The sequence below is a fragment of the Lepisma saccharinum genome, chromosome 11 (assembly GCF_977018435.1).
Source record: "Lepisma saccharinum chromosome 11, izLepSacc3.1, whole genome shotgun sequence".
In the NCBI taxonomy this organism is placed as follows: Eukaryota; Metazoa; Arthropoda; class Insecta; order Zygentoma; family Lepismatidae; genus Lepisma; species Lepisma saccharinum.
The window spans coordinates 17,619,327-17,637,198 of record NC_139239.1 but is presented as its reverse complement, the minus strand read 5'-3'; the positions used below and the strand labels follow the sequence as shown (position 1 = coordinate 17,637,198).

Here is a 17,872-nt window from a genome sequence, read left to right as displayed (position 1 = left end):
GACGCTTACTACAGATATTACCAATAATTCCGCATGCCAAATAAGATACAAACAGGGTAGAATCATATTGCTGTTTAGAGATTCTCTTGGAAAACATAGGTACAAGTCATATTTACTTATACTATACGTATATTCGGACAGATATACAGGCAAAGAATAAAAAGTTTTCCAAACGTATCCAGCACGTACTCTTCTATCTCGCAAGACAAATCAATTTGCCTGTCGTTACTGGATGATAAGATAAATATTGGCTTCGATACAAGTCTCCCACGTAGCATCTGTTCTTTGTTTTCCACCCCCCCAAAAATACAACAGCTGGTAATTTCTATTCCTCCTAATACTCACCAGCAGCATGCATAAGCTCTAAATAACGCAGACCAGACCGTCCATACCCGCTGCAGTCCAACTACCGTAAAAAAGGACAACGACAGTTCTTAAGATATTACATAGTTAACCTAATTAATGTAATTTATAATCATTATCAATCATTATGCATGATAAAATATTCACATCTAAATAAAAAACGGTTGCGTTCCGTTTTTGTAAATTGAAAGGCAGATTGTTAAATTTTAGCCGTAGAATGCAAATCTTACGGTACCTTCTTACAGTATACTTTAATTACATCTGCAAATGAAGATCTGAATTAACGTAACGATGAGGACATTGATTGACTGATTGATTGATTTTGTTTGATTTATTTACTTCGCTTTTCTGCCTCCTTTGTCTAATCGCGAAGATGTGGGTGATGGTGGGTGATGATGTGATGAAATTCATGGACACTCACAAAGAATATCGATGCCTAGGCCGGGATTCTAACCCCTGGCTGAGAACATATATAATGTTAAAGTAAATACGATCCAATATCGGAAGACTGCGGTCCCCGTACAGAAATGCAAATAACATCCAACATGTCAACTCAATCGACGTTAAGAATCATTAGAATATTACATTAGCAAATATATTACATCCTGGTTCGCATCGGGAAATGACGGAACACGGTGTATACAGTTTCGCTTTTCACAACTCGACATCCGCCTTCCGTCGTAACGAGCATCCTGCAACCGGTGCAAGAAACACTTCTCAGTTCCCCAATTTGCAGGTTCTATACAAAATCGCTTCCATTACTTTCTCTCTCCCCTGCTTTTATTCTTCGAGAAGTGATGTACGCATACTAATGAGTTCATTTCCTCTGCTCGTTAATAACCTGCACGGCATTTATATTCAAATGGTAAATGTGCACAGAAGCCAAGCCACCCCTCCATTCTTACACCGTTACCATTAATCACCAGCTTTGAGCCACCGGTCGATACGAATGATACAAAACAACCAGATCAGTGATATAGCGGATTAGGGACATCTCGATGCAAGCAATTCTTACATCAACTAAATATCAAGAAGTCAACAGACTTCAACAAAAACAACTCTTCTACTATATTCTTGAATTCTTGATAAAGGGAAACAAATGTGGCATTCTCGCCTCGCCTAACTCACAGATACGATAAGAAAAGGAAGTGTAATGAGTAGGGAAAGGGATCTGATGATTCGGCTTTTCTTTTATTTTAAATGTTGAATGATTGTTCCAATATAAAAAATGTGTATTATCAAATAATTGTTAAAATAATTTGTTGGCATTTTTCGTCATTTTCGAGGGATATGTCATTCTTTGGCAACTTTTAGATAATTTTTAGAACTTTTAAGGTTTCCGGAAGCAGTAACATTTTCGTTAAATTTTGAGATATAATTAATTTAATTACTATTCCTGCTTGTTAACGCTTGTCCACACATACACAAACAACATTTCCAGCAAACAAAGTAGACCTATAGCAATTAGCTCCTACCCTCAAATTTTCAACTCTTGTCAGGTGAAGAATTTTCTCTTGCTGACTGCAATATAAATCCAGGATACACTATTTGCTTTCAATATGCTCCATTTGTTACTACCAGACAATAGAAAATGTTTTTCATTTGAAAATCTTCGCCAAGTATTTGTTAATTGTAGTTCAGATTCATTGTGAAATATCACTGCAATTTGTGTTTTGAAAAGCAATAAATCGATTGTAAATTGCTTGTATTTGCCAGTTCTGCAATATCAGTGTTTCTTACAGGAGGTGTCCAGGGGACTCAGTAAATTTGAACTTTTGGCACTGTCATCCAATCCATTGTCCTGTAATATTAACTCATTACCTGTTAAGAAACTAATACATAATAGAAAACGTTTAAACAAATTATTTATCTTTTCTTTTAAAAAGGTTTTTTTTTTTACTATTTTTAGGTCATATCTGCATCTGTATTTCGCAATTTTGTAGAATTTTTAGGTCATTAAATGGCTTGCAAAAGCCCTCATTAGCATTTACTCCAAAGTACTATTCTATTTCGGTCATTTTCTATCTCTCTATTTTTCAATGCAGGATTTTTTAAAAAAAAATCCGAGCCAGGAGAGTAATGTGAACACATTGGGACATATTTTCGAGTGTTGGTCATGGAAAATGAATAAATTGTATTAGAAAGTGTTGTTTTATTTCATGAAGCATACATAATTGGATAGTAATAATAATGGAACTCGTGTAATGTTAATTATATATTTTTAAAATAAATGTAGTAATTATATATTTTTAAAATAAATGTAGTAATATGCTTATGAATGAATTTCGGACAGACGAGGAGAGTAACTTGTTGCGATATATGTGCATGGAACAGCTAGTAGTCAACTCGTCTTATAAATTTATCAACATCAACTTTCTAAGTAAAACATTTTAAGTCTTTTTTTTAGAATCAGTCAGGTAAAACTGTAAATATGCTTTGTTATCAACGCGTTCCGGTTTCGGTAGCTCTGTAAATCCGCTCAGGACCAACTATAGTTTATGAAATTGACCTAAAAACACCAGTACACAATATAAACAATTTTGCAACTTTCTGTAAAGTAGCTACAATTTCGCCACCGTTCCTCATCGAATAATTTTAATTCATGACAAAATCACAGATTCCTTTTTTTCGGAAGTAATCTAATCTCAATCAGCACCGACTAGATCAGTATTGATCACCATACATCCTAACTTTCGACAGCAGCCCCCTCTTAACACAAGGGCGCGGAAATGCTTCGCAACATTGCAAACCATTGCGATGCTGTCTGCACGAACAATGAAGTATTCAACGTTCCCAGGGTCCAAATTTCCATCATTTCTCCCTCCTCGCTTGCTTGGCTCAAAACTGAAGAGCCGTAAGCCAACAGGGATGAAGAGAGAGAGAGAGAGAGAATAATTTAATACTCGTTTGCCTTCAACGGGGGGCAAATTCCGTTCGATCAATTTGAATGCGGAAACATGAGTAAGGATAGGGCAAATATTCACTTAACGCGACCATCCAGCGCTTAATAAATAAAAAGTGCAGTGGAGAATGTCGGCGCAAGTAAACAAATAAAATAGGCTAAGAACCTCGCTACGGGCGAGCATTGAAAAAAAAAGGTATTAAAAAAAATAACCGAGACGATATCGTCGTCACATGAAAAAAAAATCATGCCTCATGAATATTGTAAAGTGATTACTCTGCTGTCCATTACTTTCTCGTTAAATCCTATGGACGGCAAAGCTCGTGTCATCATGCATAATTATCCCATCAGAGACGAATCGGTGGACTGGAAAATCACATTGAGATGGGGCATCCTCGGCTGGTCTACGCACGCAAACCAATACGCTAATGAAATCATGCCAGTCCATTGGCGCCGCTGCTCCTCATTGGTTCTACATCGGAACCAATCAAGAGAGAGCGTGTGGATGACATGCAAGAACATGTATATTTTAAGATCACTTATTTATTTACAAATGTGATTGTCCTGGTAGAAACTGCTGCGATGCACAACTACTGCAACTGACATGCGTCAGATTCTTCCCAAGAGATAAAGACAAGTTACACCTTGGCCAACTGGATGTGATGTTATCAACAACACTCTCTGGCCGCCTTTACATCTACATCTGTAACAGGTGTCCCATACTTACAACTATATATATGTATGATTAGGAAAAGGGTCACAAATGTAGTAGCCTGTGCCAAAACTCGCTAGGTGATGACAGACATACAACAGCCGGTAACACATTGATCGAACTGATGCTAAGGGACGTAGCTAGGTTGATTGGTTTAGGAAATTTATATATATGTAGTTAATATGGCTTATCAATGTTTTCGACATAATAACAATATTCATTAAATAATATATTAACACGAACACAAACTATTTGTCATGTTAAGTTTTCATTATTAGTTCTTTTAAATAAAGGTCCATGTACCAACAAGTAAATTCACTAAAAAAATTAAATAGATTGTGATCTACATGCTAAGTTTTCTGAATAATGACGTCTTCTTACAATTTTAAAGAAAATGTTCCTCTAAGGGACGGAAATTATAGAGAAATCATATTAATGACAGAATAAAAATGCATGGCTTGGAAAAAATACGAAAAATTGAGGGTTTTCAATGGAATTGAGACAGCTTGCCTTTATCGATCCATCTGTTAAGCACAATCGCACACGGAGAGACGAAATTTCGAGACAACTCCAAACACACCGAGACCAATACTATCCCGCAAATCTCCGAGGAATGGCCGAATTCAGGACGTTAGAACGAATACATGTCCACGCAGTCATCCTTACGTGGTCTTAAAACATCCGTATCTGTTCTCCGGCTGCTCACAAGGCAAGACCGCAAACGCATGGTCAGCCACACCATCAAAGGGCTGTTCGGGATTTCCGACAATTACATTTCGATTTTCCGAACTCCGAAAACACATGCACCGCAAGTTCCGTAGTGTGTTCTGCAAAAGCCTCCAACCCAAAAATAGTTTACCCTTCAAAGGGACTCAAGCAGCAATGCAACAAATTATTTCCGCAATAGAATTTCCTTCAATAAAAATAATTAGGAAAACTATAACATAGTGGTGTTACCCCCACACCCCCTATACGCCTTCATGGCGTGGTGCTATGCACAGGGGAACACTTTACCTTTTTTTTTTTATATAGTGGAGCTGACTGCCTTCTTCCTTATATCACAAATAGAATAGTTCAAATTGTTAATTAAAATAGCCCCCAAGCCACATAAAATTAATAAACTTGTTCTGATGGTCAGAGTTAACTGCCGACAAACTAAAAAAAACGTGGGAATTTCTGATACCTTGTTTAACTTCTCGTTTTCTTGTGCATGAAACAGACAAAAAATAAATAAAAAATAAAGAATTTATATCTCGCAGAGAAACTGCTTACGGCTCCGATGTACTCAGGTTATTTATTATACTCTGTTGTTTATTATTATTATAAATGAAATTTGTGAAGGAATAAAGTATTCGTACTTCATAAATATTCTGCAAAAATTACCACAAAGATAATTATTTTACACGATAAAATGGATTAGAAAATAATTCCGCAATTCTGAATAATAAGGATAATCAATGTTAAGAAATTAGTAGACCTATATGAATTTCTTAACAAATCTCTAGAAATAATATAATGGGTGTCCCAAAAGGTATTTTACAACTTCCATGTCATATAACAAGACTTGTAATTCACTTACAGAAACAAAGTAAGTTTTATGTGATGCACCAACTCAAAAAGTTTTGTTCTGTTAGGTAATGAATAACTTCCTTGTCTTTCCAGGTAGTACCTAGAAGACACATAATGTGAGAAACGGAGTCTGCACAGGAAAAGGCACAGTATGTGGCTTGGTTTATTGAAACCAAGTCAGACACCCAAGTCCAGAGAAATTTCAGAACGCGATACGGGAAACCACCACACTCTCGGCCATCCATAAGAAAATCGTACAGAAACTTCATGCAGATAGGCAGTGTGGATTTGAAGTACACCCTGTATTAAATTGAACTACGACATATACGTATTTATGAATATTCTTCAGGTGACACTAAACGTCGAAATCAATAATCTAAAACCAAATCGTCAGATTCAAGCCACGTTGTCAAAATAGAATTAATGAGTAACATTTTTGGTGTTGAAGTCAGTACCAAATCTTGAATTCAGTGTAGCGGCTTGTAATTTAGAAATAGTTCTAAATTACAATCTGCACGAATGAATTAATGTGTGAGATTGCGCATTATCGTGGTGTAATTCGATGTCGTGGGAATCCTTTTGAAGCCTATTCTTCCTGATACGGCATATCCTTTCGCTGTAGTTCGTAGATTTTGCTGTTGGTGGCTGTGCCTTTTAGGAGATAACCTGTAACAATGAAAAATTGCCCATCCATCCCAGAATGCACTCACCCACAAGGAGCGTGGAAGATGTCATGTATAAATAATAGTGACATTTGTAACATATTTCTCCATTAGATTTTAAAACTTGAGCTCCTTCATTTAGCTAGTATAGTTTCGAATTTTCAAACGTCATCTAACTATTGTGGAAGTAATACTATATTCCCAGATTTTTATCAAGACACACTCAACAATATTTTAAATTTATTAATATTGGTTGAAAGTTAGTACAACATTTCAAAGCTTCTCAATTCGTATGCAAAAAAATCCAAAAATCAGGAAAAATTGTGAATGCGTGGAAATAAATTATAATGTTTTATTATAATTACTGTGTTACCGCTATTTAAAAAAAAACTGCTACCACAACTTGTGTTGCTAGTAACAACCCAACCACTAGGCTATCCCTTCTACAACGCTCCTTGTTTTACAGGCTCCTAGAAATCTACAACAAACTTCCCCTGAATGTAGATATTTTCATTCCAGAACGAAATTTTTGTATATTACTGACCAAGAACATGTAAATCTATCCCATCTTGTTATTGTTTTTATCTTTTGTTATTTATTGTTTCTACTTTATGTTGTTTCAGTGTAAAATGGGCAAATAAGACTGTGTCAAACTCTGAGTAAATAAATAAATAAATAAATAAATAAATAAACATGCAATTTCTACGCTCAAAAAGGGGGGTAGTTATATTGCAAATATGCATATCCTGTTTATATCCGATTCCAAAATAAATAGCATCACCCTGCCTCTTCACAGTAAGAAATTTACTTCACAGAATTGCTGCTTCAATTCTTCTTGTAGCCTCGATTTGACACTCTCTCTTTAGGACAAGTAATGAATATATTCTTGGGTGAAGGTCTAATCTGCTTCGAAAGTGTAGAATCTTTATGGAGAAATGTTGCTCCTGCGTAGATACGTAAGGCAATTATAGACCGAAAAGTATTACTTTCTGATAGCATCTCGTAATCATACCTTTTGCCAGCAAATACAAAAAAGTTTCGGATATGGAAACACTACTGCCAGGGAGCTGTAAATTCCAAGATCACTGAAACGGAAGTACAAGAAATGAACTATTCTTTCTTTCCGCTTGAAGACACGATTCAACGTCTTTCCCCCACCTCCCCCCCCTCCAGAAAGCAAAAATTGAACCTCTGGAAAAAAAATAATCCCCCTCGTGTACAGTCCATTTCACTGTCGCATTACTTTTATTAAATAAGGTGGGAGATTTCCGATGTGGTGTTGGGGAACGCCACTGCAAAAGAGTAAGAATTTTCGAGGAAGTTTCTCTCTAACATTCGCTCTTACAGAACAATGGAAGGTTGGACAATTGTCCAGTCAACCATTTCTGGAATCGTGGAAATTCTAGATGTAAGAGGGGAGGAGAAGGAGAGAATATTCAATCTTTTCTTCCACCCTGGACACAGTTGCAACATATGCTCAAACTAGGACCGTCTTTATCAGTTTTCATATCCAGTTGCAGCAGGGTCGAAGTTTTTTTTTGTTTTTTTTTTACAAGCCTAATAGTGCGAAATGGGTTGGTTGATTTTACAGATTTTCAATAGCAGCACTTAATGTAGCCAGGATTTTTTTTTTTTTGGAAAGGTGGGGGGAGGAAGCCCAACTTTTGATAGAAGAAAAAGCATGTGTTGGAAAATTGTTAAGTGAAAAATAATATTGAAATATCAACTTTCAAAGTACCTGTGTCACTAAGTATGTTAACTCTGACTACTGTATTCATAAAATAATATTTCTTGCAAAACATTTATCGACATTTTACGATCTTATGGTAATCTTTACAGAATATGTGCCAAATGAGATGAAACATGCAAGAAACACTATAAATACCACTTAAAATAATGCCCATAATTACTTCACTCTGTATGCATCAAAACGGGTTTACAGCTTGACCAAGATAAGAATACACCTGTGGCGCTATAGTAGCAGAGCTGTCATGTACGAGAGAAGGGGAAACTAGAGAAGAAAACATATGACTGTGCAATTTAGTTCGCTAGTTTGCCGGGGCCATTGTTATCTTGGTTCTACAACTTCTAATGATAAATGTTTTTCAGTGTTAGCGCGATTGTGAAAATTACCGGCACAGATGCAACATTTCCATGTGTCTTCAGTTAACCTTTCCTGCATAACATGAAAACCTGAGCCTATCACTGTCAAAAAACATAAATATAGTCTGGAAAGTTTTCGGGGCGAGGTCGGGCCCGGCGAGTTCATACCTAGCTACGACGACAAATAAAGCACAGCCTAGAACGGAACTTACGAAAAGAGATTCAGAATATCAAAATGATGGGAGAAAATGCTATTGGCACAAAAAAAGCACCAAAATCAAAGGAGGGAAGAGTGGGGGAGAAGAATATGAGAAGTGTAGAGCACATACGACGTTCTGTCCTAATCAGAGACACTGATCACATCACGAACTGTATTGTATTGTAATTTGGCTATTTGACGCCACCTTTCGCCTTTTTAGGTCAATCGCAAACTTTGAGGACGAACGATTAGATGACAGAACGGAACAATCATGTAAAGACCAAATGCATTCGCTCTTATACAGTTCTCAGCGCAGTGACATTATCTACATGTAAAGGTTATTATCTACTTCCAAAATACGAGGAGGCATCAAAAAGTTTTGCCTGTTGAGGTATAATTTGTTTAATAATGGAAAAATTGAAACAATGAACATACATATAGTTTGCCTGTAGTGTCCTCTACTCAGAGTTAACCCTTCCACACAGTTACCATCACGTTCGATGCATTTGTGCCAGCGTTTTATCCAGCCCACAAAACCAGTTTGGAAAAATTTCACAGAGCACTCCCTGCCCCACTGTTCAGAGCTGCTTTAACCTCCTGTAGGTCATCGAATCTCATGCCACGAAGCACAGACTTAGCTCAGACTTTATGGTATCCCAAACTCTCAATTATTGCATGTGCTGACCCATAGGACATGTGCACTGCATCAGAAATTTCCTGGATGGTGATGCTTCTATCTTCTCGAATGAGCTCATCATCCCTGTGGCGGTTGTCGTCGGTCAACGACGTTGATGGCCTGCCACTCCTTGTCATGTCCACACTTTCGGTTTCTCCCACTTTGAACTTAATTACTTAGGTCTGAGCCAAGTCTGTGCTTCGTGGCACCAGATTTGATGACCTACAGGAGGTTAAAACAGCCCTGAACAGTGAGGCAGGGAGTGTTCTGTGGATTTTTTCCAAACAGGTTTTGAGGGCTGGATAAAACGCTGGCACAAATGCATCGAACGTGATGGCAACTGTGTGAAAGGGTAACTCTGAGTAGAGTACACTACAGACACACTATATGTATGTTCATTGTTTCAATCTTTCCATTATTAAACAAATTATACCTCAACAGGCAAAACTTTTTGATTCCCCCTCATATAAATATATTTATCATTAGTAAAAAGAAATCCGAGGAGTGACTTCCACGTGAAAACACCCAAATGTCAAACTCACTGGACTGTATTTTACAGAATAACGAGATTCTGGAGTCTGGATCCTAGCCAGTCTTGGGTTGTGTCCTGTTCATGTGTGTTTGTGATTGTCCCTTCATAAATTTCATCCTATCGCCATTCATTCTCATGACCAAAAGTGTCAGAGAGGCGAAGGAAAATAAAGAAAATCAATCAAAGAACGAAGAAAAATATGTATTGCTTGGAATTTGAACCGAAGCCCCATGCTTTGGTTCCCTTGTCAATAAATATCATAAACCAACTACGGCAATTCACCTTCCGGGGTGCCACATTAATTTAGACCATTGACACCAAAGTTGAAAGGATTGGGTAACATAATAAACTTTATTGTAACAATATTCTCGAGCAATAGCCACGACGTATATCCTTGCGTAGATTTTCAACATGCTCACTGCACAATAATATTCTTTGGAAATTATTTTTAAATCGCAAAGCAGACATGTAAAATTCATTTTAAAAACCCTGTTTGATGTTAGAAGGTCTAGAAAAAGATGGCTATGGAACATGTTGTGGATAGGACGGGGGTAGGATGAAAATGTGTTCGTTGAGTTAAGAAACAATTATGGGCAATATTCATATTATCCACCAATAGAAAGCCACAACTCATCAACACTCCCGTCTCAATCTTGACATGCAAATGTTTGCCTTTCTTCAGAAATACCCGTTTTCTGAGCAATCAACCAGCCTGTAATTATACCAACCATCTTTTCCCGCCTTTTGGTTCCGCCTCCTTAGGCATTCAAGACTCATCACCACAATTAGCTGCAAGATCCGTTGCTTCGCAGTCACAAGCACTCGCTCACTGGTTTTCAATTAAAGAATGGGAAGGAAATGCTCTACCCAAGTCTTCGGAAGAGACGATTCTAATGGAAATAAAGCATCGCGAACATGCAAAGCTGTAATGAGAGCGAGGCAATTCAATAAATGCAAAGAGCTCCTGAAAAAAAAAAGTCACGGCTTCTTCCTCGAATCATTAGCATATCTCAGATTACCAGGCAAGTCGCTCCGTGGTACTTTTACCCTTGGCTGCATTAAGCAGCCATTGCAGTCCTCCCGAAGATTACCTTCATCCGAAAGCAAGAAGAAAGCACACCGCAGTTCAAGACATTCCGCGCGATTGTCTTTCCCCAGGCATCCTTTCGCTATGAGCATGTTACTGAGCAGACATCCGTCAACCCAACTCGGTTACACACACGACATTATTTCAGTAGTTTCAACCTAAGACTGAGCTGATATCGCTTTCAACCGATACCCAATACCGATGCTCTTACTGATCTCCGCCGATAACGATACCGATGCTTAACGTTGTTCAAAATATTGTAAGAATTCCACGCCAATTATATGCATCAATTTACCAAGAGTTTTACTTCAAAATAGTCGATAATTACATCAGGAAATTAGAATACATGTTTTGTAATCACAAAATTTAGTTTTCAAGCAAAACTGATGAACAATATGAAGGAACTTTGATTCTTCCTTAATTTTCAGTATAATCAGAAAGTGTCGAGCGGCATTCTTGCGTACTCTACGAAAGACCACAACGCTGGAGAAGTATCGGGAAGCAAAATCCAACAGGTAATTTACGGTGCCGATACATATGCATAGGCTCAGATCAAATTAATTCAAAACTTATGCAAGTCTCCTTCCGTTACGTAAATTTCTTTTATGGACAGGATTTATTCACTCGTCCCAGCGAGGAGGGGAACGTCAACGTTCTTGTTCTTTCCCAGGAAATTAAAATCTTTCACCATGATGGTATTTTCATTCTGGATATCTTTAATAAAACAGAGAGGCCAATTCCATCTGAATATGTGTAAACTGATATTTTCTCACGAGTTGAAAATGAATCCACAATACTTCATTTAGTTTATGTTACTTCTCTATTCTACCACTTTTGGTTAATTACGTGGATGAGGATGAGTGATGATATGATGAAACTGATGAAGGGACACTCACAAAGAACACCCAAGCCCAGGATTCGAACCCGGGACCACTGGGTTGTAGCGCGCAATGAAAACCGCTCTGCCACGGAGGTTGGCGCACACTATTTGCAAAGCACAGTTTGGTGGCATATTCTGTTTCTATTCATGCTTATTTTCTGCATAATAGCCACACAATTTCTTCCGGTTCTAAGTTCTCCCATCCAAAGATGATGAAGGAAAGGAGAAACAATCGGTTTCTATGGTGAAATCCGACCTTGGGTCACTTCTGCCAGTCGACCGTGAAATTCCAACAAATCAAGTGACAGGGAGACAACACTATGGCAACCTAGATTCAATCCACACAGATACACTCCTCCCATCTGGGTTGGCTATGGTTGTTAGGACATTATTTATTTATTCTCTTGTTTTGGATGGCGAAACTAAGACACAGGCCTTTCCATCCACTTAACCATCTCCACTTTACATTTTATGAAATTATTAAAATACATAGCAGTTCAAGACATCAAAATTAAATATATTATATTAAAAAGAAGAGAAAGCATACGAAAAACATACATACATTAAGAAAATTAAAAAAAATACAAACCACGTAAAACACAAACACACGCATAACAAAAACACTCAGAGTCAACGATTGTTGGTTCTTCAAGTTTTTAGCAAGAAGGGTTTAATTTCATTGTATTTTCCTGTTCTCAGTACTGGTAAGTTAACTCCAGAAGATGATTTCTTAATTTGGCCGAGAGAGGAAGAGTTTCTTCATGTTTTTTGGTAGGTTATTCCATGCTCTAGTAGCAGTGACCGTGAAGGGATTTTCGTAAAAAGTTGTCTTGTGGGAGGGGATTGTCAGCAGAGAGTTGTCATGCGATCGGTTGACAAAGCGGTGTGCTGCACTTACGGGCTCAAACGTTAAAGTAGGTAGGGGGAATCTCGTGAATTTACAATTTTGTAGAGCATTGTAAACCTTAACGCGCACTGAGACGCGAAGAAACGCGAGTAGTGTAATTGGGGCGTTTCAAAATAATACTTAGTAGGTATTGTTTTTTTTATCAATTGAATATTATTTTTTGACATATTTTGACAATTTTTTGTCCATGTTTTAGCGTTTAGCGATGTTTTTAGTACAATTTTCAATGCATTATTTTTTTCCCACTCGTACTTGGTAGGTATGCATTTGTAGCCTTTTTTTTTATCAATTGAATATCAGTTTTTGACATATTTTGACAATTTTTTGTCGACGTTTTAGCGTTTAGCGATGTTTTAGTAAAATTTCTTTTTTTTCCCACTCACATTTGGTAGGTATACCACGATCTTACGTGATATAACTTAACCTATTTTTTTTTTTATTACGTGCTAAACTAAACGAGAGCCTCTACATGCTTTGACCTACTTTAGAGTAGTGCAGATTAGAGAGTTCAACGCCATCAAGTGGGGATCAAAAAAACCTTAAAAACTTATTTTATCTCTATGTTACGCGCCTTATTTATTGCGCTGACGATGTTTTGCAGCGAAGAAAAGAGCACCAAAACATCAAAAACTCACTTTACTCATTTGGGGATCACCAAAATCTCAAAAACTCATTTTTATTAATTGAGGTTCACCAAAACCTCAAAACCTTATTTTCTCTCCACGTTCCGCGCATTTATTCGTTGCGCTGACACAGCGTGATGAGTAAATAATGTACTCTCTCCCATCCTTGAAGGATGAATGCACCTTATCGTAATTTTCCAACTCCGGGACCAATGTTTATATATTGTGACCTTTGTAAACCTTTTTCGGAAACGATGTGCCACACACGCGCGCGCGCGCGCCTATATTGTGACGCAAGCAAACAAACAAATAATATTTTTTTAAGATTCCTGGCCCCTAACCCCACTTCCGGTCGCCATTTTGGATTTCCGAACATAGGTTCTATTCATATTTTACTCACATATAGGCGTACGTGATGAATCCTCAAACAGATTTTTCCTAAGTCTTACCGTTTCCAAGATAACCCCACTTCCGGTCGCCATTTTGGATTTCCGAGCATAGGTTCTATTCATACTTTTTCTCACGTATAGGTGTACATGAAGAATCCGCAAACAGAATTTTCCTAAGTTTTACCGTTTCCAAGATAATCCCACTTCCGGTCGCCATTTTGGATTTCCGAGCATAGGTTCTATTGATATTTTACTTACATATAGGAGTACGTGATGAATCAGCAAACAGATTTTTCGCAAGTCTTACCGTTTTCAAGATAACCCCACTTCCGGCCGCCATTTTGGATTTCCGAACATAGGTTCTATTCATGCTTTCTCTCACGTATAGGCGTACGTGATGAATCTGCAAACAGATTTTTCCTAAGTCTAACCGTTTCCAAGATAACCCCACTTCCGGTCGCTATTTTGGATTTCCGAGCATAGGTTCTATTCATATTTTTTCTCACATATAGGCGTACGTAATGAATCCGCAAACAGATTCTTGCTAAGTCTTACTGTTTCCAAGATAATCCCACTTCCGGTCGCCATTCTGGATTTCCGAGCATAGGTTCTATTCATACTTTTTCTCACGTGTAGGTGTACGTGATGAATCCGCAAACAGATTTTTCCTAAGTCTTACTGTTTCCAAGATAACCCCACTTCCGGTCGCTATTTTGAATTTCCGAACATAGGTTCTATTCATATTTTTTCTCACGTATAGGTGTACGTGATGAATCCCCAAACAGATTTTTTGCTAAGTCTTACCGTTTCCAAGATAATCCTACTTCCGGTCGCCATTTTGGATTTCCGAACATAGGTTCTATTCACATTTTACTCACGTATAGGCGTACGTGATGAATCCGCAAACAGATTTTTCCTAAGTCATGAATTGGAGGGTTCTATGGCAACCTATATTAATTCTCGTAAGAGAACAGAAAACACAAAAAAAAACAAAAAAAAAACAATACTGTGGTCACTACAACAAATAGTCTTCTTCAACCCCTATCCAACAAAACCAAAAAAAATCATCATCCTAACTAGAACCATGTAACTAACATTGTGATGACTCATATTAAGCACTCCTTAATTGTATTACTTATAAGGGTATACTATTGCACAACGTTTTTGCAACAAGTTATTACGTAACATTGTGATGACTCATATCTAATGCCCTTCGTTGTATTAACTATAAGGGAGTAAACTATTACACAACATATTGCAACAAGTTATGACGTATTGTGATGAGTCATATCTAACGTGGCGTCTTCTGATTGGTTAATTATTCCAGGTGTTTTCAATACGGTCCGCATTTTTATTATATAAGACGGCATACACTGCAGATCAGTCAGTCTCGTGAGAGCAGCCGAAGAGTACGGACGTCCTGTCGCAGCGCTCCTCGTTTTTTGTAAAAAAATAGGTATTTAACTTTCTTTGAAGCTACATACCATCTATTATTTCAAGTTCAAAGGTGTTTCACGTGGTTTTTCATAGTAATTTCGACCAGATTGAATTTTGACGTGATCGTGCATTTTCTATTTCACCTCAAGAAATTATATATAAATAACATACCTGAAAATTGTATCGCTATATACTAGACTTTTTGATTTCTGTGATTTTCGAAAAAGCAATGGCATCCACCACCAGTTTCAATTGTAAAAATGATAAAACTGAATGTGTTACTTGTGGGAAGCTAATCTCAAGGAACAATTTATCGGTACACAGGGCAAGATGTAGCGAAACAGGTTCGAGAATTAATTGTTCGTTACCTTCTAAGCCTTTTGCTCGATGCGGAAAAATGATCAGCATTGCAAATTTAAGTAAACACCTCAAAATTTGCAAACCATCGACCGGACAAGCATCGAAAAGGAAAATCGATAATGCAGATACGGAAGCTTCCACTTCCAAGCAAATTAAATTATCCAATGAACGCAAACCAATTAGATCTGCATTCAACGACCAACTCCAGGATTTTTCAATTAAGTCAGAACCAGGCCGTGACATTCTAAGTTTCTTGGATGAAACGAAAACACCTGTACTAAATATTTTGAAAGATAAACTTGAAAACAACTCTATAAAAGTATACGTTGTTCTGTTTTCTGAATACGAGAAAGTTGATGGCACAACGAGTATTTTTTATCATCGTACAAAAAACCAGACACTTTATTTTGCTGACGTCGAAAATTTAGACAACTTCTATTATAAAGTTACCAATGAGCTGGTTAAGAAACACGACGATTTCGAGGCTAAAGGGTCGGGGTGGTCTCTATGTGGAAGTCCTCACACGTTAACTGTTTACGTGAACCAATTCTCGCCTCTTCGCGCTTCCAGCTACGTTCCTCTTCCACCGAACATTTAACACAGCCCTCTTGTGTTGAATGTTCGGTGGAAGAGGAACGTAGCTGGAAGCGCGAAGAGGCGAGAATTGGTTCACGTAAACAGTTAATGTGTGAGGACTTCCACATAGAGACCACCCCGACCCTTTAGCCTCGAAATCGTCGTGTTTCTTAACCAGCTCATTGGTAACTTTATAATAGAAGTTGTCTAAATTTTCGACGTCAGCAAAATAAAGTGTCTGGTTTTTTGTACGATGATAAAAAATACTCGTTGTGCCATCAATTTTCTCGTATTCAGAAAACAGAACAACGTATACTTTTATAGAGTTGTTTTCAAGTTTATCTTTCAAAATATTTAGTACAGGTGTTTTCGTTTCATCCAAGAAACTTAGAATGTCACGGCCTGGTTCTGACTTAATTGAAAAATCCTGGAGTTGGTCGTTGAATGCAGATCTAATTGGTTTGCGTTCATTGGATAATTTAATTTGCTTGGAAGTGGAAGCTTCCGTATCTGCATTATCGATTTTCCTTTTCGATGCTTGTCCGGTCGATGGTTTGCAAATTTTGAGGTGTTTACTTAAATTTGCAATGCTGATCATTTTTCCGCATCGAGCACAAGGCTTAGAAGGTAATGAACGATTAATTCTCGAACCTGTTTCGCTACATCTTGCCCTGTGTACCGATAAATTGTTCCTTGAGATTAGCTTCCCACAAGTAACACATTCAGTTTTATCATTTTTACAATTGAAACTGGTGGTGGATGCCATTGCTTTTTCGAAAATCACAGAAATCAAAAAGTCTAGTATATAGCGATACAATTTTCAGGTATGTTATTTATATATAATTTCTTGAGGTGAAATAGAAAATGCACGATCACGTCAAAATTCAATCTGGTCGAAATTACTATGAAAAACCACGTGAAACACCTTTGAACTTGAAATAATAGATGGTATGTAGCTTCAAAGAAAGTTAAATACCTATTTTTTTACAAAAAACGAGGAGCGCTGCGACAGGACGTCCGTACTCTTCGGCTGCTCTCACGAGACTGACTGATCTGCAGTGTATGCCGTCTTATATAATAAAAATGCGGACCGTATTGAAAACACCTGGAATAATTAACCAATCAGAAGACGCCACGTTAGATATGACTCATCACATTACGTCATAACTTGTTGCAATATGTTGTGTAATAGTTTACTCCCTTATAGTTAATACAACGAAGGGCATTAGATATGAGTCATCACAATGTTACGTAATAACTTGTTGCAAAAACGTTGTGCAATAGTATACCCTTATAAGTAATACAATTAAGGAGTGCTTAATATGAGTCATCACAATGTTAGTTACATGGTTCTAGTTAGGATGATTTTTTTTGGTTTTGTTGGATAGGGGTTGAAGAAGACTATTTGTTGTAGTGACCACAGTATTGTTTTTTTTTTTTTGTTTTTTTTGTGTTTTCTGTTCTCTTACGAGAATTAATATAGGTTGCCATAGAACCCTCCAATTCATGACTTAGGAAAAATCTGTTTGCGGATTCATCACGTACGCCTATACGTGAGTAAAATGTGAATAGAACCTATGTTCGGAAATCCAAAATGGCGACCGGAAGTAGGATTATCTTGGAAACGGTAAGACTTAGCAAAAAATCTGTTTGGGGATTCATCACGTACACCTATACGTGAGAAAAAATATGAATAGAACCTATGTTCGGAAATTCAAAATAGCGACCGGAAGTGAGGTTATCTTGGAAACAGTAAGACTTAGGAAAAATCTGTTTGCGGATTCATCACGTACACCTACACGTGAGAAAAAGTATGAATAGAACCTATGCTCGGAAATCCAAAATGGCGACCGGAAGTGGGATTATCTTGGAAACAGTAAGACTTAGCAAGAATC

The 17,872-nt window shown here is 37.4% G+C and overlaps 1 protein-coding gene across 7 annotated transcripts in view; it reads right to left on the bottom strand.

Moving 5' to 3' along the window:
* LOC145994656 (uncharacterized) overlaps positions 1-17,872 on the bottom strand; it is a 314,233-nt gene that overhangs the window by 209,708 nt on the left and 86,653 nt on the right. The gene's annotated exons all lie outside the window — the stretch shown is intronic.